At 38.7% G+C, this 22,036-nt stretch overlaps 1 protein-coding gene across 11 annotated transcripts in view; it reads left to right on the top strand.

Moving 5' to 3' along the window:
- Positions 1-22,036, top strand: part of Bdnf (brain derived neurotrophic factor) — a 52,344-nt gene that overhangs the window by 20,098 nt on the left and 10,210 nt on the right. The window contains exon 2 of one of the 11 annotated variants that reach the window (NM_001316310.1): positions 14,790-14,864. The exons of 9 other annotated variants lie outside the window; for them this stretch is intronic. The gene's annotated coding sequence lies outside the window, so the exon portion shown is untranslated. Of the gene's footprint in view, positions 1-14,585; positions 14,865-22,036 lie in introns of those variants that run through there. One more of the 11 variants, NM_001285421.1, reaches the window with a different exon arrangement.

Raw genomic sequence — 22,036 nt, forward strand, 5'->3', positions numbered from 1 at the left:
GTTGTTCCCCCCGGGGCTGCTGAGGGCGGTGAGCCACAGGCTGTGAGTTTGAGTTTGAACTGGTGTTTTAGTGAAAACAATTCGTGAGTTGGGGGTGGAGCCTGGGCTAGGAAACTGGGGATGGGGACTTGGGGATGGGGGGAGCCGGAGGGAGAGAGGGAGGATCCAAGGAGGAGGGAGGGGAGGGCCAGGAGAGCTGAGCTAGGAAGGTAGAGGGTGCCCTCTTCTGGCCACACTGGCAAGAGTAGCTGCTGGGGCTCGTCGAATGGGGGCGGGGAAGTGTTTTAGGGGCAGTTTTGCTGGTCGTTATGGGGGTTGCGAGTAGAAACTTGTTGAGTGGCGTTTTGAAACAGCTTCCTGAAGATGTGCGGCTCGGTTCGGAATTTTGGCTTGTTGCATTTCTTTCCTTGAGTTGCCGGGGTGCTTTGAGATACCATTGACTAAGTGCTAGGATTTTCTTGATCTTACTTGAGGGTCTTCCCGGCATCCTAAAATATCCGTCTTCTCAGCGTCAACAACAGCCTTTTAGCCCCTCTCACAAGAATACAGGATGTTCTTGTCTGGAAGTATGTTTCTGCCTGTTTATTAATCCTTCTAGAACTTATCCTTTTTTTAAAAAGAAAGCGATGTATAATTAGGAACAGTAATTGTTATCTAATTGTATATGAAAGGCTAAATGACTCCCCCTTCCCAACAATTGGATCAACTTACTGAAAAATATACCCCTCTTTTAATTCTTCTCCAAAAATCGATTCTTTTATACATTAGTTATAAGGTCAAAAGCCATTTTGATCCTTCGATTGATTTTTGTTTTGTCTTGTTGCATTATTTATTTATTTATTTTATTTACGGGTTTGATTCCTCTAAGCATCCGGGCCCCTGTAAGTTTGAGACACTATTTTCAGGTCGGAGGTATCTGAGGTTAGAACAAGAGCGGTTCAAGCTGTTACACACAATAGGCTTAGTCAGGCGCAGAGGATGAAATAACATTAGGGAGCTTTAAAAATAATTACTGCAGTTCACTGATTTTTCATAAGGTTTGGAGGTTTTGGTTTGTTCTTCCTCCCCTCCTCCCCAAGGCAAGAGAGAGAGAGAGAGAGAGAGAGAGAGAGAGAGAGAGAGAGAGAGAGAGAGACTTGTTGAAACGTAATCTCTACTGGAATTTGAAATATGGTAGTTACCATTATTGGAATTCCAGAATCATAAAGTTGTTTTCTGTTCCTCTTCTATGTTATTTTGTAAAAATGGGATAAATATTGGTAAATATTAATAGTAAATACAACGACACAGAACACACGTTGTATAGAGAACTGTTTTACGTCATTAAAATTTTCCTGTTTATAAATGATTCAGGAAGAAAGAAATAATTCCCAGATAAACAAGACTGTTGTGCATGACGTAGACATCTTGAAGCATTAGACCATTGCAGACACACTTAGACATAACATTTTTTAAAACAGACTAACAGTAATTTTTCACATACTTCTAGAGTCTCTCACAGCCCATTCAGAGCTTAGTTTGTAGTTTGGAATCATGCTTGTTTTAGGGTGCTACTTAAGGTCATTTGAAAGGATTGCAAACCTTTATGCATCCAGAAATTAAATCATTTAGGAAATCTGGTTTAGGATGCCTTGAAAGTATGCACCCTTTTAACTGCATACAAGAGGAACCTAGAAAGTGATCATTTGCCTAAACTGCAGCCATGGTTGCTTAAATCTCCTAAAGGTCCCAAGAGAGAAAAGGAGCTGGGTTACTTCTAGTTCATCTTGACTCGCTGGGAGGGAGAAATCATATTAAATGTAAATGCAAATTTCTAAAATCCTAGCACAAAGTCTTGGATTTTCTTTTAAAGGGGGCACCATTAAAATATAAGCTGTTCCCAGCTTCCTGTAATGTTTTAAGAGTCCAATTCTTTTTAATAGTCCCAATAATCTCATTTCTTCCGAATATAAATAGCTCTGGGTTGTAGCTTGGCACACGGAGCAGGCTGAGCACGCCCACCTGATAGTATAGCAACCAGCTTGTTTTTATTCTTTTTTAGATTCATCTTTGAAGCCTTTAGTAAAATCCATCTCCCCCTTCCCCCCTTCTTTCCCCACACTCCACATACCCTATATGTTGTAAATTGTAGCACAGTTGGCAGATTTGGGTTCTATAGATGTTATCTTCTAATCACCAAGAGAATCTGAGATGCACGACATGGAAGGAAAGGTCACACACAAGTAGTTCATTAAGAATTTAAGGTGTAGGAATTTAGTCCCGGAGTAGAGCAAAGAGCAGTTGTGGATTTTCTGAATGAAAACAGAACACAGCAAGAGGAGGGCAGCTAAACCTTTGACTGTTATGGAAGACACACTCCTGCTGCAGCAGTTATAGTGTACTGATCTCCTGCTAATGGTTAAAACACCAGCCTGTGTTTCTCTCCTTGTGGGGACGGTTTCCGTTTGTGTGAGGGGGCTCTTTTGGTCCTGTGACAGTGAGTATCTCTTTTTAATGGGGTAATTGCTCACTTGTCTCAACTTGTTTTCAAACAATTGTTATGAAGCACTTCGTTTCCACTAATTGCAAAATTGCTGCTTAATTGAAGGACTCTCAGCCGCCTAGTGCAGCCATTCAGCCACTGGCAGGCTCTGTGAGCTCAAGCTGTGAATTGCATTTTAAAGAGGAATCAGAAGAGAGTTTTGCAGAATTCCAACTTGAAAATGCTGGCTGTTGTTCACTGGAGGCAGAAGGAGCCATTTGAAGGATAATCACATTAAGTTGCATTATGATAAATTTTCTTTATTAGGATGGATAACATGCCCAGATGGGCATCAGAAGTGAATGAGTAGACGTATTGGTTACACTCTGGCCTCCATTTATTCTGTCTAGTATGGAGTAATGCTAAGAAGTAAATGATGTTGGCAAATGAAATCCGTTTGTCACTGGCATTGGGGAGTTAACCCTTGGAAACATCACTAAAGCTTTAGTACTTTAAAACTTAGGGAAGTGCATCCTTAAAGCCCCTCCATCTTCCACTTAGGGATGAGATTATTAATCCTAAATAATTTTACACTTGATCTTAGCCAAAAGGCCTAAAAGCAATAATCCTAAGTAATTTTATATTTCAAAGAATTACTAAACTTCCATCACTCTATCACAGGAATATGAAAACTTCAGAAAGTTATGGACCCAATTACTGAATAATGGAGTCATTGTTGATAGATTTAAAAAAAAAATGACGAAACTCAGTAGTTGCATGGGTATTTGAAAATTGTTAAGGGGGAAGGGAATGCTATCAGATCGATAGGTAGATAGATAGATAGATAGATAGATAGATAGATAGATAGATAGATAGATAGATGAAAGAAAGAATGAATTACAAGCAGTATGGCAAATTTCATTTATGTAAGTACCAAAGTGCAACTACAAACTCTGAGACACACCTTTGGTGAGGTAAATCTGACCAAACATTGTGGATGGCTATGGAGTAGCTAGTTGTCCTGAAGTTTCATTTATACATGGCCTGAAGTTCAAGGATGGTTACATTTGGAGAGCGAGGGGAGTAACATAAATTTACAAGCTTCAGTGGCAGGCATAATAAAGTAAAAGGTTATTTCCAAAGTTCCCAGAGAGTAATGAATGTTATGTAGTTTTCCCCAAAGGTTCACTTGAAAGAACTTTTCATTGGTTGTCATGGTCGTAATGTCCTGATTTTGAAAGCTTACAGAACCTTGGCGCTTTTAAATCTGCTTTCATCTCAGTTGCTTTGGTCTGACTGGGATTTTATGACGACCTTCTGTGGTTTTGATATGCCTCCACATTTTTTGGAGGGAAGGCAGGCAAAGGAGGATATCCTAATTTCAATATAACCAGGAAATACAAAAAAAATTACATGATTTTTTTTAAGTCACTGTACTTCAGATTGTTCTTTTTAATCCAAAATCAGTTTGTTTTTTTAAATTTCAACTAGTCTATATGAAATTTGCTAAGTATGTAATAGAAAGTCAGATAAATGTTTCAAATTAATTTAAGCAGTTCATTAAACATTGAAGTCATAGTACCTACTAAAGAATTTCCCCAGACTTCCCAGTAAGTCATCCTGTTGCCATATCAATCTTTACTGCCTCCCTTTCTTGACACCCTGTGCAGGCTTGGGGAGTGTGTGTGAAGGGGAGAGGGAGACAGGTAACATTTATCTCTGCAGGTGGATTTTAAAGCAAGCAACTCCACAGCTCAACTTTTACACTAACCTTTAAGAACTTTAACATGCTAGTCAATGTAAAATTGGGAATCAAAGGTTGCTCTCTCTCTCTCTCTCTCTCTCTCTCTCTCTCTCTTTCTCATCATTTTCAAGGGTTTATACTGTAGCACTGAATGCAAAGGTTTTGATTTTGCCCTTTTGCCACTGGCAATTCATTCCACTTTCTGAGATATAATAACACCAAATAAATGAAGTAGGAAGATCTTAAGGAATATCTTTCATCTCTGATCTAATTTTAACTTTAATGATTTGAGAAGATTTAAGAATAAAATAGAGGGTGGTAAGTAGAGTGGGAGTTTTAAACACTATTCTACCCACCTTGCACCCTTCCCCCTCAAAGTAAGGAAAATAAAAGAGGCAACAAGAAATGATAAAGATCATCTCTACCTACGAATAAGTAGCATCAAAATGTGATTTAAAAAAAAAAGGAACCGGTAATTATAAGTTGACTTAAACTTCTCCCCAGTGACAAAACTTTATGTTATTGATTAGTAGTGTACCTCTGCATGATTCCACATCAGCATCAGAACAGAGCGAGTCTTACCCAGACACACTTGATAAAGCGATTGAAGGAGCAGATAGATTCATTAGCAGTTACCTGAGATTCTGAGTTGTCAATGTAGTTGATGAAAGAATTTAATGTGAAATTTAATGTGAAAAAAACAAGGTGATCAACGTTTTTCTGGCAGGGAGATAGAAACTGGAGGAAATATTTGATAATATTTATTTTCCCCAGCACCTTTATAAAAACCGTTTATAAAGTTATAGAACTTCTTGTGCATAATTTGCTTCACTCATGAAATTATACCTGGAAAATTTGATAGGTTAAAGTTGATGGAGACAGAAACTGCAAACTTACTGGTGGAATTTTTTAGTGTCTTCAAGTTTTAAGGGGCAAGTGGAGATGCTGGTCCCTGTGTATTTTAGGGACTGAATAAAGTATATATTTAATGTGTGCCAGTTTGTAGTAAGAAAGAACAAACATCATTGTAACCAAAGAAAGTAACTGCACTCTGGATGCTTTGTGTTATCCCTAGGAGCAATCAGAAAACATTCTTATTCAGGAAAAATAAAAAATAAAAAAGAAAGAAAGTATCCCTCCACCCCACCCCCAACTCCCTAAGAAAAGGAGGACAGATTTATGAGACAGGAAAGGGAGGCTCATTCAGTAATTTTTGCCACCTGCTAATCATTCCTGTATTCAGAGTTTCTGTCTCAGAGATTATATTTTCTGTGGGCTCCTATGCCTTTGAAATGTGAAACTAGGCCCAAATTGAAACAAGTTTCTCTATGTTTCATGTGTGCACTTATTTCTTGGATGTGATTTTAAACATAGACTACTTTCTGTTATATCACATAGAATCTAAAGGTCGAGAAATCTACAATCGTGATGCTGAAGGGAGATGCTTGGCAGAGTCCCAGGCCACATTCCTAGACCAAAGGCTCCAAGGTGTTCTCTCTTATGCAACATGGGGAAAGCACACCCAGCACGAAATGTTGGCTGGTGATGTGTCTGAAGGCACAGACGATATGCTTATCACATCAAAACATAAAGCCAACAGGCGCTGCAGACATTCTGCTGCTAGATAGAAGTTGGATCATATATATTTATTTAATGGAAAATAGTGTAATTAACTTCTGTGTGTGGGTGTTGTGTGCATGTGAATTATATGTTTATATGTGCTTGTGTGTGGATGCATGTGCACATGTTTGTGTGTAAAGAACTAGAGGACAACTTTAGGTGTCATTTCTTAGGGATGCCATCTGCCTTGTTATTAGAGACGAGGTGTCTTCTTGACTTGGAACACACCCACTACACTAGGCTTCCTGGTCACAGAACTCCAGTCATCCCTCTGGTTCCACTGCCCCAGTGCTGGGATTACAAGTAGATGCCATTGTCCTTTTTGTATGGGGTCTGAGGACAGAACTTTTTGGCCCTTGTGATTTTGAGGCAAGTATTTTACAACTGAACTATATCATCTCAGCTAGTTTGATTTTTTAAAAACTCAGCAGAACAGAATAGGAAGGTAGGGGTATGAACTTAGAGGATGTTAATCAACAGATGTCAAGAAGGAGAAATTTGGGAGTTTTAAATAATTGCACATTCAATGTAAGACCATAGTATAATCCGGAGCTGTTTATAGAGCTAGTGCAATTTTGGCCATGGTAGTAGAAGTATAATGCACAAATGGAGAAACCAATAATTTGCTTACTTAATTTTGAATTCAGGAGGTGATTTTGCTCAAATATCTATGATGTTAAGATATATGTTATGTCCCTGGGCAATGCCTTTATAACTATGTAAGTACAGCGTAACTGGCATCACCAACTTAGAAATATTTAGCTTGCCAACATGCAAGGAAGCACATATTCACATAATTAATTTGTAAATTTTAAAAAGAAGAAAGAAGAAAGAGGTGGGGAGGGACTCATATGATTAGTAAAATATAAATGGTCTGGCCTTCTATGTGGTACCAGACCTATCGTCTCGTGTCTCTTAATTTATTTATTTATTTATTATAATTATTTATTTATTAATCTGGTCTTTGAAACAAAATAAAAAAGACAAACATGTCTATTATCCTCTAATTTCATGCTATAAAGCCTAAAAAGCACTATACTGTACCATTCAGCAAAATTTCCCTAATAAGATCATAACAGGGCCCCAGTATTGGGAAGAAAAACAAGTAACTCTGGTCTAGTTGGAGAGCATGCATGTAGCATGTTGTCTCCTCCCCTCAGCCTCAGCTGCTCTCCTAGAGATCCATGACACTCTGCTTCATAAAACCCTCTTGGAAAGCAACGTGTTCTCAGTCAGAAGGCAGTAGGTCAGTAGCTAGAGGTCCATAGCAGGGTAGTCCTGGGATTTTATTTTATTTTTTCTGTTTGATGTCAGTCTCCCACCATGTTTTACATCAATTTCCTGTGTTGAGAGTTACATCTGTCTCCTCATTCAGAGTATGCAGAAAGCAGTAAGCTGGGAGGTAGATTTCCTTTAAAAAAAAAAATCTTCAAAGCTTCCCATTGTAGAATTTTGGAAAATGTTGTTTATAGTGGATGGAAACACAGCTGACCTACCTCGTTCTTTAGGGTCTTCATGGTCCTGGCAATGATTTCCTTGATGACTCCACACCCTCTGGTTGTTCTTTTTTCTTTTCTTTTTTTTTAAATTTATTTATTTATTCACTTTACATCCCAATATCAGCCTCCTTTCTCCCAGATCCTTCTTCATTCCTGTCTCCCCTCTCCTCTGAGAGGAGACCCCCACTCTGGGTATCACACACACATCCTCACCCCCTCCACCTTGGTTGTTCTTTATAATCAATATTTTGCAAAACCTAAGGGTTCCCACATTACTTATAACCTCACATCTCTATCACTATGCCCCAAAACATACATGCACACACACACACACACACACACACACACACACACACACACACACACACCTTACTGTTACTCCAGCGTGTCACAGAGATTACCTGAGTTAAACTCAGTGGGTCATAAAGCAAACCAAAAAATCATGAATCCAGAAAAGAACAGGTATTCTAAGGGAGTTTTAAATGCATTTTATCTTACTTTTTGGTAAATAAAAACAACAACAACAACAAAAGGAAAATGGATATAGGATTTGGGGCATATATTTTATAAAGCTGGGGATTTGGGCGAGTGAAATATTGAATATATAAGTAAAATGGACATAAGGAACACTGATTCCCAAACCTGGTGACCATCAGAAATGCCTTTCAAACTTTTAAGAATATAAAGGTGAAGTCCTTGAATGCAAGACTGAGCCTGGGTCTGTGCTATGCTTAGCAATTTGCACAGTTGTCTCAACCATACAGAAACACTTGAGATCCTTAAACTAGAAGCCATGTAAGCTGAATAGCCTATGATTTACAGGGACTTATCATTTATTTCATTGCCAAATTCCTAGGTTAGAACATGGCTAGAAAAGATTTGCAGCTTTCCGTATAATCAGACATTCAGAGGCTCTGAATAGGAGGCCTTCTAAATATTGTTCTGACTTAGAAGGAATTTCTATCATAGACTTCCAAAGAAGAGACAAAGATCAAAGCCTATATTCCTGAGCCCAGTGTTGGAGTTGGCCTACCAACTACTGAGTCTGTGATCCCAGCTAGCTTCTTACTCTGCCTCAACCTCTTGAGAGGGTAGTGTGGGATTAAATGTGTTAATCCATGTAAAGTTTAGACTGGCACTTGACATTACCACTGTGCTGCATTCTTAGCACTTCCCAATTCTAGAAGAAGAGGTTTTAGAACCTTGTCATCAAAGCAGCAAAATGTCTCCCTGGCATGCTTCATGCCTAAGTGAGCTTTACTTTATAGTTAGTGACAAGATCAGAAGTCTACTCTACCATAATTCTCTGAGTCGAATTTGTTTATTGATTACTCTCTCCACATACAATTATACCAATTCTTCAAGACCCAGCAGGAATTCTGTTTCCACTAAAAAAAGCCTCTTGTCCATGATAAATCTGCTTTGACTGAGTTGTTTTCTGCATCTCAGAGCACTGTGATTAATTGTATAATCATTAAATCATTGTGTATCGTGTCTGTGTCAGATTAGGTGTTAGAAGTTTTGGAGGTAATGCCTAGTTTGCAAACACGATTTAGAACATCTTAGTGCATTCCATTTTCTTCACATCACAGAAATATTTCTGAAATAGAATTTGCATGAGGTAGCCCAATACTAGTGCCGTTGCTGGGTCTAATGATTAAATTTAATCCAACATACCACTGACTTACTCACTGATCTTAAGAAAGTTGTGTAAGTTTTTGAGGTCTACAAATATGTTGAGTCACAAGTGCAGGTCCCTCATTTCATTGGGAGGTGCACAAGTGTGTTGTGTGAGTTAGCCAGCGTAGACACAGCTGGACCCAAGAACTGGGAACTTTACATGGGGCCCTCAGTAATCAAAATAGAAGGGAAGGCTCTACTTGCTTTTACTGGGTTCCAAGTAGCTGATTTCCTGTCCCAGCATCTGGATGTTGGTACAAAGTTAGAGCACTGCTAGTAGACCCCAGGTTACAGCACCAATATGTGGTTATTTCCAGCTTCTTTGGAATGTTTCACTCCGGGAAGGTGAGGAAAGCAATGCTTAGATTTTCGTGATTAGTTTAACATTTCGGGACAGCTTTGACCATCCGTTTAATGGTAAATCTGCTTTCCAGATGACTGTGCATATGGAGATGAGAAGGGGTTTTGGAGGAGAGGTGCTTTTTGAAAGAATGGTTTTTCGTTCAGTCTCTAATTTGGGGTAAATGGTCCCCAGAGGACAATTTTTAGAAATGTTTGAAGTTTTCCATCTGATTTTGAAAGTCAGTTGGAGGCCACCTGTGTGAAGAGGGCACTTGCTCCAACAACTATACTGCTCACAGAATAAGGACTATTCTACTGGGTCCTTCATTCATCATAAATCTCATGGTTATATTTAAGTCTGGGTTCTTTCTTCTATAGCTGCCTCCCTAGTTGTCCTGGTAGAATTTACAGAGTTCAAGATATTGAGGATAATCACATAAGGAGTCCTTTAACTATACGTCTTCCTCTTGAAGTCTCTCTGTATAAGTTTGTTCTTGCTTTCTGTTTGTGTTTATATTCTTTCTTTGGCAAGCTTACTTTTGTATTATTTTAGTGACTTAGATACTCTGGGAAACAAGTCGTAGTCCCCTCCGCTGTTTGCCCGTTGCTTACCTCTCATTCTAGCATTGTGTGTCATAACAGTTGTTTGTAGAGTTGCCCCTTACAGGTCACAGATCCCTTGCCCTTATACTGGTTGTTTTTCAAAGGAGCACAGAATTCAGAAGGGTCCTACTCTTACTCTCACTGCAAAGCAGAGTTGAGGCACAGGTCCTTACATCTGTCCACCTATGGGTTTGTTCAAGTTCCTTTTTTTTTTTAAATAGTCAAATAGCTATTTAATAGGATTAACTTTATATGAAATCCAAGAGGAAGGATCAGAATTCATGTTTCACATTCCTAGGTTCCAGTCATGACCTTCTACTAACTTCTTCCAGGGAAATGTACCAAAAGATGAAATGCAAAACTCAGACTGCCAGGTACAACAACACCACACCAGTGTGGATATTGGTCTAAAAAAACCTGAAATATTAAGTATGTCTGACTTTCATATTTAGTGAATGAATTGGTTACTTAGTTAATTTTCTTGAGTCAGAGCTTTGTGTAGCTTAGGTTGGCCTTGAACTGACTGTGTAGCTCAGGATGACCTTGAATTTTTGATCTTCCTGCCTCTATCCCCCAAATATGGAGATTATCAGAATGTACAATCTTGGCCTAGGATCAGTTTAAAATTTATACTTAACTTATTTACATAATTCAAATATCAAAATAGTGTAAAAAAATCAGTATATACAAAGAATTCTGCCTCAACCTGCACCTACCCTACACACAACACCTGTAATTGCCATTAGTATAGAACTGTTTTCAAACTAGTATTGTCCGCTTTATAGAAATATAAGCAAATATGACTGTGATTATCCTCCCTCCCCCCAATTTCTAAAGGAAAAGTGACACACTGTTTTACACCTTGGTTTTAGACACTTAGCGCTGCATTCCAGAGACCTTTTCATTCCAGCTTACAGGGGAAAGAGCATGCACTTCATAGCTGCCAGAATCTGATATGAAGGAGTTACTATAGGTTTATTTTCTTATAGTTGAAAACTGGATTTTTTTTCTATTATATACCTTTTTGTATTCCATAACCACATATGTGGTATATATGTGCACACATGATGTCTGTATATGCATATTTGTCCCTGTGCAATTGTCTGTACACTTGTTCTTAACAGTAGAACTGCTATATTGTAGGAAAGCTCACTTATAAATTTGATAGTTACTCCATAAAATGTTCTAAGCCAGACTGCAACTGTTTGTATTCCCACTAAGAGTGTATGGGAGCATCCTTCTTTCTGAGAAGTCCATAGTATGTTCCAATAAGATGAGAAATAGATAGAAACTTCCAAGTGGACATTGAATCTTTTATTTTGTCCCAAATTTTTCAGTGGGACTATGACACAGTGGATGTAATGTCTCACCCTGGACATGGGTTTATGCCAACTCTAGTAACACACATGGAATGGACCCATGTTGCCACTTGCAGAATTCCCTGTAATGGAAAGCTAAGAATACATTCATTATTCACCTAACTAGTGAGGTTGGCTCCAAAGAACTCAGCTGTTTATTGGAACAGAAAAGAAAACTTTTCCACCATCATGTTCTGTATCCCAGGTTTCAATGTTCCCTTTTCCGTTACCAACCTCATTTCCAAGACCAACTTCAAGATATACACCTCAAGGCATAGAGAAGTCCTGCTTAGAGCATTCATACCCATGGGATATTCTTTTGAGGAATAATTTTGTGCTTCCCCCAAAGTTTATAATTAGTATCTTATTTATGACAAATTAAAATTCCAGAGCACAATATAAACACTGACCTGGGCTGCACTGTCAGTATACTTCATACTCGGTGTTGCCGGGCAGTTTCTTGCATTATGCAAGTAGGGAACCATATGAAAGCAATGTGATTTATGACCTAGATAACATCTTCACGTTGTGAATGGCATTCATCCCAGGTCATCCTCCCATAACTCTTACCGTTCTCATTGGATTGATTCTTGGTCTCATTCTTCTCTGAGGACAGTGTGCCTTATTTAGAAAAACAAATTCTGCCAGTCCTGCTGCCCTAGGAGAATGTGGCAAATGAACCGTAGCAGAGCGGTTATCCGATCCAAGTAGGCATTCACATATTTATCTCCTTACTTGTTTGCTTGCTTATGAGACAGGACCACACTCTAGCTCTAGCTGGCCTGGGATGCTCGATGTAGACCAGGCTGACTTTGAACTTGTGGAAATCCTTCGGCCTCTGCCTCCTCACTGCTTGAATAACAGGTGTGGTACCATGCCTGACCTAATAAAATTTTCTAAAATAGAACTTTGACAGGGATTTGTTAAAGGGAAAATCATTTTCTTTCCCTCTGTGGAACAGTTGAACTTGGACAGTTGCAGTGATGAGTGTGTCTGGACTATACAAGAAACCATCCTTTGGTGTATAAGTGGACTTCCAAATGCCAGCTGAGACACAGGGACAAAGACACACTTGATTTTGTTAATGACACTTGCAAAGACTTTCACAACAGGCATTTCCAGTTTTGTTCTCAAGCTCCTCAAAGCTGATTCTCTCAGTCTCCTCTCTCACAAGGGCAGATAATGGCCAGAAGCAAGATGTTCTAATTGTCATCTAACTCAACATACACATTTAGGATGTTTGCCTCCCACCCTCATCCCTGAGAGTACTCTTGGCCCCAGGCTGGACCATCTCTTCTGCCACCTTTGTGGTTTTCATTACTTCTTGGGAATACATCTGAGATTGCCTTAGCATAATTTTCTTTCTTTGCATATCTTAGCCCCTAGGCTACAATCTTAAAAAGTAGTACAAAGGTCACAAATAAGGTGCCATATAGTATTAGACATTTAGACAAGCAAAGTGTTACGTTACAAGCATATTTTTTTCTTTTTTTTTATTACGTATTTTCCTCAATTACATTTCCAATGCTATCCCAAAAGTCCCCCACACGCTCCCCCACCCACCCACTCCCACTTCTTGGCCCTGGCGTTCCCCTGTACTGAGGCAGATAAAGTTTGCAAGACCAATGGGCCTCTCTTCCCAGTGATGGCCAACTAGGCCATCTTTTGATACATATGCAGCTAGAGACACAAGCTCTGGAGGTACTGGTTAGTACATAGTGTTGTTCTCCACTACAGGGTTGCAGATCCCTTCAGCTCCTTGGGTACTTTCTCTAGCTCCTCCATTGGGGGCCCTGTGATCCATCCAATAGCTGACTGTGAGCATCCACTTCTGTGTTTGCCAGGCCCCGGCATAGTCACACAAGAGACAGCCATATCTGGGTCCTTCCAGCAAAATCTTGCTAGTGTATGCAATGGTGTCAGCGTTTGGAGGCTGACCATGGGATGGATCCCGGGATATGGCAGTCTCTAGATGGTCCATCCTTTCATCTCAGCTCCAAACTGTGTCTCTGTAACTCCTTCCATGGGTGCCTTGCTCCCAATTCTAAGAAGGGGCAAAGTGTCCACACTTTGGTCTTCGTTCTTCTTGACTTTCATGTGTTTAGCAAATTGTACCTTATATCTTGGGTATTCTAAGTTTCTGGGCTAATATCCACTTATCAGTGAGTGCATATCATGTGAGTTCTTTTGTGATTGGGTTACCTCACATTCTTACTTCAGCAGAGTTAGCAGAGAAGCATGTGGTAACAGTGTTAGTGGTCTATAAAGTACATGGTTCTGTTTCAGTGTCCAAAAAGTTCCCAGGGGGAAAAAATGTCTGACACCTCTAATGAATTACCTTCATGTCATGTATAATTTTGACATTCTGGCCTGATAAATATGTAGTATGACTGGCACCTTAAGGGAATAACCCATTAACAAAGAAACCATAAGGTTAAATTCAGACTCCATAGAATTAGACTTCAAACACATCATGTTTCAGAAACCCTCATATAGGATTTTGCCGAAGTAATTTAAAAATGTGGAATACCAAGACTACATTATGTATTCACTATGTAGACTTTCAAAATTGAAGACACCATATCCACATTTGAATCTATTCAGAAGAACCAGGCTCCATCTCCATCACGCTGGGCATAGGCAAATTTGATGCATCTTCCTGTGTCTCAGATACCACAGTTGTAAACTGTGGTTAGTTTGATTGCATGGCTCATAGTTAGTCAGAGTTAACTGTTGAGTTGTCATTTTTAATGCAAAAAGTAGTTTAGTAAATTCTTAGTATTTATATAGCTGCCCAGAGGATCTTCTAAAGTCCATCTCCACCCACATGACGACTACCAACACTGTTTTTTGGTAGTAGGTAGAAATAGAGTCATCACATCATTACTTAGATGAAATATGTTGATGTGAGTTTCCATGGAACCTCTACACATTTATATTTGGTGAAAGGAAAAAGGAGAGGCTTTTACCATCCTGCTACTTGCACAGGTTTGTATACTTCCATACCTGTGCTTATGTGGGAGTGGCATTTTCTGACCAGCAGTACAGACTGCTTTTTATCTGAGATGGTACTGGTTTTCTTATATTTGTTAGTAGTTCAGAACACAATCAGTATCTTGAATATGACCCACATGGATTGTGACACAGTGTACAGAAATTACTTACACTTACACCTAGAAATGTTGCTAGCTGGAGTAAGGCAGTGGGCAGGGAGACATATTTTATTTTTCCTCCCACATTAAGCTGCAAATAATGAGCGCTTTCCTGTGCATCACAGTAAGCAATTAAAAGAAATTATAGAGTTGGATGCAAGCATAACCCGAAGGACAACTGGATGTGTGGAACCACCAGTTTTCTCCATGTGCTCAGGCTAATCCTCATTAATAACTCAGAAAGTTGAGTTTCTACAGAATGGGTTGCATGTCCATACATGTTTTGGCATCTACCCACACACTTTTATGTGGTATGACTGTGCATCCCAGGAGAAAGGCTGTGGTGTGTGTCGCTGCGCCTCAGTGGAGCCGAACAAACTGATTGCTGAAAATGGTGTCGTAAAGGTGAGCAACAAAGAACTAATAACCTTCTCTTGCTAATTTTATCTCCTCCAACCCTGGGACATCGTGATAGTAATTTGAAAAGGAATGTTGTTCTTCTGTTGCTAGGGACAACTTATCTTCCTCCACATATTTTTTTTTTAACCTCAGTTTTTAAAGCTTGGTGTTTGTGTCTTCAATAGACAGGGTCTAATCAATAGTCATCCCTTGCTTAGACAAAACATACCCATCCTTCTGAATCAAGGATGTTCAAGGCTACAGGGTTTTTTTCCTAATATGGACTTAATTATAGACAAATATTCTTTCTGTATTGGGAATTGTGCTGATAGCCACCAGAATATATTGGCTATGGAAATTTCAGGAGCATTATCTGGATAAAGGCTGGCAAGGACAAGTCTCTACGACAGCTCTAGTTCCATTGGGTGTGCAGTTGTATGGCAGTGGTCTTGGGTGAGCTGTTAGCTCTCTGCAATGGCAGGAAGACAGGAGTATCCAGCAGTACTCTATAAACAGTTTGATTAAAGTAGCTAATTGTGAAAAAAAGAAGAAGAAATTGAAGCAAGACAGACCGCCTTGACTTCCTTTTTCTGTTTCTTTTGTTTTGAATTTCTATGAAATGTTTCTAGTCGACACAACAGCAAACAATACTGCTTAAAGGGGATTCCCTTCATCCTCAGATCTAAGAGTTAGCACACATTCTTCCCTTAGGGAAACAAAATGCAACTGCATTCATCTTGCTTTTGGTGAAGGGCACACTTACTCTTTGGAGGCAAGAAGACAGAGCTTATCTTTCACCGTATCCGCTGCCTGGTGGTGTGCTTGAATATAAACTGGAAAAGGCAGTCCTTTAGCATGTTGACATCTGTGCCTTTCAACCTGCTGTTCAAGGTAGAACTCAACAGTATCTGAGACACCACCTGGGAAAGTAAGACAGTGTCATGTCTGCCCCATAAATTTGCACACAGTAGCCAAGCTGCCAGGCTTCCCAGCTCTGAGCATTCATTCATATGCAGACTTGTGAATCTGCTAAGTTCTTGATGTTTAGAATCTAGCAATCCTCACAATCTTTTGTCAAGAGTTCAACAGTGGGCTAGTCTCCAGTTCTGGTTACAAAATTGTTTCGACAACTCCCTCATATTTTTGTTCAATTCCAAAAATGTTAAGCATTTCTTTCATTTTTAACTTTTAAAATGCCATTTAAGGTACTTGCCTTGAAGCAACTAATTTCAAATATTAGATACTTACCAAGAAATTGTGCTGTCTAGTTACTAGTCATCTGTTTTAGAGTCCAACTGAAGTTGAGAAAGGATTCTTGACTCCTGCTACATATACATACACATGAACATACACACAAATATATACTATGGGTACTGTTGTCACTGTTTTAGTGAAACCTTAATTATATTTTTAATTTCATGGTCTATGAAATGTACACATGGTATGAAAAAGCTGAAATCTGTTGGCTTCAGGACCAATTCTAAAATTAAAAAATCTGCCTGAGTGGGTATGTTCTCTCTGCTTCTGACTCCCCTTTACCACTTCAGAACACAAAGGACCAGAGACATCTGGCTGAAAGCAATTTGACATCTGGCTGAGTGCTTGGAAATCTACTCTCAGATCTAGTTAGTCATGTCATCTCCAGTATGGTTCTCATTGAGTGGGTGATATCAGACTGTGCGAAGTGATTAGGAGAGCTAAATGTGTTTGCATTTGCCTCATAGCACTTGGGAAAAATTAGTAATTGAATAGCAGTCCAGATTTATATCAGTGGTACACTACAAGTGCTCATGTAACAATTCTTATTTATAGGTATCCTGTACCTTATAGTATGGACAGAATAAAAAAAAGCCAGTTGACAAAAAGAGCCAAAGTTTTACTTAAACCCATTACAAAATCAACAAAACACATACAGTGGGTGTTGAGTCAGAGAGGAGATGACAGGTAACTCCATGGCATACTGAGAAAGGACCATAGTGCTCACCTTGATGTCGTCCACTTCTTTCCTTATCTTCCTTGACTGACTTTCTCTGTATGAATTACTCGATTACATCTCAGCTTTGATGAGTTTATAAATCTACTTGAAGTATCTAAATCTAGCTGAAATGCAGGTTCTGGTACTAGGTAGGATACCTGGGATGAGAGAGAGAAAGCTGAGATGCTGACTTTCTCATGAGCTCCTTGGTAATGCCAATGCAGCTTGGGCATTGATGACAGCTTTAGAAAAAAGCAAGGACTCATTTAGTTTGAATACATTGAATTTTGTCCCATCTCTGCATTTCCTACAACTCTAATTTCAGGTCCTACAAAAATCTCTTCTTTTTCTTGGAGCAATTTTCTTAACAAGTTTCTATTATTACTATATCATTATTTGAATGTACAATGGTTCTGTATGATTTCACAGTCATGTATGTTAATGTGGGTACATGGGTACTATGGTGTGTATGTGGAGGTCATAGGACAGCCCTGAGCAATTGTCCTCATCTTCTACATTGTTTGAGATGAGATCTCATCACTGCTGCATATAAATGCTAGGCTGGCTTAAATGCTTCTGGTGGGTTTCCTGTCTCTGTCTATCATCTTCCCATGGAGATGCTGAAATTACCAAAGCTCACACAATGCATATGGCTTTTACATGGGTTCTGAAGAGTCAAACTCAGATCTTTCAGTTTGTGCAACAATTGTTTTACTTACTGAGCTCTCTTCTTAGGCCTGTACTGACAATTTTGAATTGCATTAATAGCAATAAGTGTTACCTGATATTTGAGACTTTAGACTGCATAAAATTAATTTCAACTTTGAATTTTTTTACATAAATTCAAAGTATATATTTAAATACAGCTTAGTTGTAGTTTACTTGCATCTAAGTGATGCTGAAGATGTTTTTACATCCCTGTTTACTTTCAAAGCCATCATGCTGTCATAAAAATCCCACCTATGGGGCTATAGAGATGGCTCAGCAGTTAAGAGCACTAGATGCTCTTCCAGAAAAACCAGGGTTTCAGTTCCCAGTACCCACATGGTGTCTTACAACCTTGGAACTTCCTACTTCCAAGGGAATTAAATGCCCTGCTCTGACCTCCATGGGTACCAGGCATGTACTCTTGGACAGACAAACTTGCAAACAAAACATCTATACATATAAAATAGAATAATTTTTAAAATTCCATCCATGATTACATATAGTTGATGAACATCTGTCATTAAATATGATATTCATGTGATGCTACAGGTTACACATTACATAATTAGTCAATAACACATAATGACACTAATTGAAATTAATAATATTTGTCTACCATGTACAAGAATTTAGTAAAAAATACGTGGTTAGGGTGAATAGTAACAAATCCTGCCAGGATTTTGGAAGAAAATAAAATCCTAATTTAAAACAATTTTAGTTCTTGATTGTCAGCTGCCAGTTGGGCCCTATAATTAAAAATAGCTGTTCCGGAGGATATTTAGAAATGCACATTTGATATGCAAATGAGATAGGAATGCTTGGTACTAGGGCTCATTTGTTAGAGTCATGTACTGCTTAGGCAAAGGAGAAGGGCAGGTAGGAACAGGTCTCGCTAGGGGTCTTCGGCATTCAGAAACCTCCATTGATTGTGGGAAACATTAGGTTGCCTGAGGCGATGTTAATGGCAGTACTTAGAACCTCTGGAACTTGGCAGCTGTGCCTAAGACTAGGATGTCAAGGTAGAGAATTCTCTGCCCAGAGCTGGTCTTTCTATTAGATCATTTTTTTACTCCTTCCCAAATCCAAGGAATCATTTCAGCTGATACTAAAACTTATGGTTCATACTTTAACTAAACTTCCCCATATATCATTCCAATAGCACCAGCATAAACATTATTAAATCATTCAGTAGCTAGAGAGTCCAGTTGACATAATATAATGTACAACTTACTGTGTGTAAGAATTCCAGGGAGACTGCTTGGTCTCTGTCCTTATGGAATATGTGGTCTAGTTTTGCTTCAAAAGAAAGATAAGTCTTCTGCTAATAGAAAAATAATTGTTTGACTGTTTGTTTGTTTGTTTATGTCAGGGGAGAGGAGAAGAAGGTAACAGAAGGCTAGTATTTTATCAAAGATACCAGTAAAATTTTCTGTCAAATTAATGATTCAGGAAAATATACATTTTTCTCATGGTATTAACCTATACTTCATATTATAGACTAATAAACTATTCAGTTTTTTTAGTACAATTAAATAAAGTTTGTGTCACTTAATGCCATGGAAAAACCAGACCAGGGGTTAGAGTACTCTGGTATGAAAGACTATGCTTTATAGAAAGTTATATTAGTATCTTGAAAGAAACAGTACCAATGTAGATATAGATGTTTGAACACACGCATAATACAGACATTGGCACATATGATTATGAAGGGCAAGAGGCACCATGAGATGCTGTCTGTAAGCTGCAGACCCTGTTGTACTGTAGCATGGCTTGATCCATGTCTGAAGGCACAAAGCCTAAGAATCCACTCATACAACTCCAGAGAACTGATACTTCCGGTGTCTAACATCAGAACTTGTACCTATTGACAATAAGTATTGGAAAAGATAAATATGAACCAATTATGGGGAGGAGGAGCCAATTGCCCTTCCTCTCTTGCTGTTTTATTTGGGCATCAGCCAATGATATGGATTGTATCCACCCACAATTGAGGGCAGACTTTCCTATTCAATCCATCAACTTGTCTCACAATCTCCTCTGGAAACACAATCACACCTCAAAACAATATTCTTTAATCTAGTCAAATTAATATCTAAATTTAATCCTTTGAATATCTTAAGACACCAATATTTAAATATTACCTTGTAAAGGTACTTCTAAATGCTTTGAAACATCTACATTATCAAATATTATTTTCAAAATTATTTTTTATCTTCAATCAAATGGACAACCAGCTAAATAGGTGAATATCTGTTATGATCATTCTGTTTTTCCATTTTAATTATGAATTTCAACTTTAATTATCTCCTTTGAGGAATGTGTGGGTGTATTTAGCATTGCCTTATTTTTTGTTTATTCTTGGTTTAGCAATACATGAGAAAATAACATGAAAATTATGTAGATTGATGAAACAAACTAGTGCCTTTACTGTAAGGCTAAACTTCTAGAATCTAGATTCAGAATCTAGGTTCTGACCTTGTTCTATCAAGGGAACCACACAGAGTGGATGAGTTGATTAAAAACTCTGATCTCTTTCCTCCAGCACAAAATGGGGATAATTATAGTTACCTGCATCTCTTGGGTCCTATGAGTCTTAATTACTTAATATTTGCAAAGCACTTGGAGATCTTTGAATTAAAAGTGCTGAGCCATAGAACCAAAGTTGAGTACAGTTATAATTGGAATGAAAGTTTGTAGTTTCTCCCAATCTCTCTCCATGTCCTATTCTTTTGCCAAGCCAAACATTACTGATGATTGATACTTAACTCTGCCTACTACTGTAACCACTTTCCCTTTCAAAGCATGTTTCAATAGAGATTGATCCAGACCCATAATTCCACATGTAAACAACTACTTAGTATTTATTTTTAAAGCTCACTATTCAATAAGAATACAATTATTGAACTTATTTATTTAATGTAGTCTAGTTTGTCACTCCTTGAAGTCTTCTGTGTGCCATGTTAAACACCTCCCTCTGTTTAGAAACTCTTCTAGGATCTTCAGTGCCCATAAAGCAGCATCTAATTCAGTTGCCATCATTCCTAGAACCTTAATGAATTTGGGCAGTTGTTTGGTCTTGTTTTTACCACTTCTAGTCCAGAGCTCTTTTTTCCATCTTCTAATTCTAATCCTTCTCTCATCTCAAATCCGTTCATCATTTAATTGTCACCTACTTCTATCTTATACAGAGATCTCTGAATCCAATGAAAGCTTCACAAAGCATTTCTTCATTTCTTACCTGGAAAGAGCATCTCTCTCTTTTTAAAATTTCATCCATTCCTTCCCTGGATCATTTGTCTTTTTTCTAAAGTCACACAATGGTCTTAACCTCTTCTTAGACATTGAAACTAGAAACTAGATCCCTTGCCTTATAATTGAACAAACAGAAGTGAGGTTGATATATGAATGTGGTGAAATCAGATGAAAGTTAAAGATTTTTCATGTTATTTTTCAGATTTTCATTAGTGTATTAGGGTTTTACTGCTGTGAACAGACATGATGATGGAGGCAACTCTTATAAAGACAACATTTAATTGGGACTGCCTTACAGGCTCAGAGAGTTCAGTTCATTATCATCATGGCAGGATCATAGATACCAGCATCCAGGCAGGCAGGCATGGTAATGGAGAAGCTGAGACTTCTGCATCTTCATCTGAAGGCTGCCAGGAGACTAACTTCCAGGTAGCTAGGACTAGGGTATTAAAGCCCACACCTACAGTGACACACCTACTCCATCAGGGGTACACCTACTCCAACAAGGCCATACCTCCTAATAGTGCCACTCCCTGAACCAAGCATATTTAAACCACCAAATTCCACTCCCTGGCCCCCATAGGATTGTTCAAATACAAGAGTTTATGGGGACCATACCTAGCAATCGCATTATAAAAAAATACATTTAGTCCAACTTCTGAAGTTCCCATAGCCTATAGCATTCTCAACAACATTAAAAGTTCAAAGTTTCTTTTTGAGACCCATCCAGTCACTTAACTGTAATCCCCAAAGCAAGACAGGAAACCAGCTGGGCAAACTCCAAATTACGGGTTGATGTGAAAGCAGTCTTCAGATCCCCAACTTTTTTTTTTTTTCATTTTTGTTGACTGCCTGCGACAAACTTTTTTCTCCTAGTCTAATTCCACTCTCTGTTAGCATCTTTCTTCAGCAGATATTCCAAGGCTCATCTCAAACATCTTGGGGTTTCCAAGGCAACTTTAATGTTACAGCTTCTTGTTCCAATGTCTGGGATCCACACATTATCTTCTAACCTCATCCAAAGGCCTTGGGCCACACCTCCAGCTCTGCCTCTGTAGCACTCTAGGCTCTGGTTGACTCCACTCCACTGCTGCTACTGTTCTTAGTGATCATCCTATAGCATGGCATCTTCAATATGCTGGGGTCTTTCACTGCAACTAGGCTTCACCAATAGCCTCTCATAGGATCTCTTTATGGTACCAAGCCTCAACTTCTTTGCATGACTCCTTCAGTCCTGGGTCAT

The sequence above is a fragment of the Mus musculus genome, chromosome 2 (genome assembly GCF_000001635.26).
Source record: "Mus musculus strain C57BL/6J chromosome 2, GRCm38.p6 C57BL/6J".
In the NCBI taxonomy this organism is placed as follows: Eukaryota; Metazoa; Chordata; class Mammalia; order Rodentia; family Muridae; genus Mus; species Mus musculus.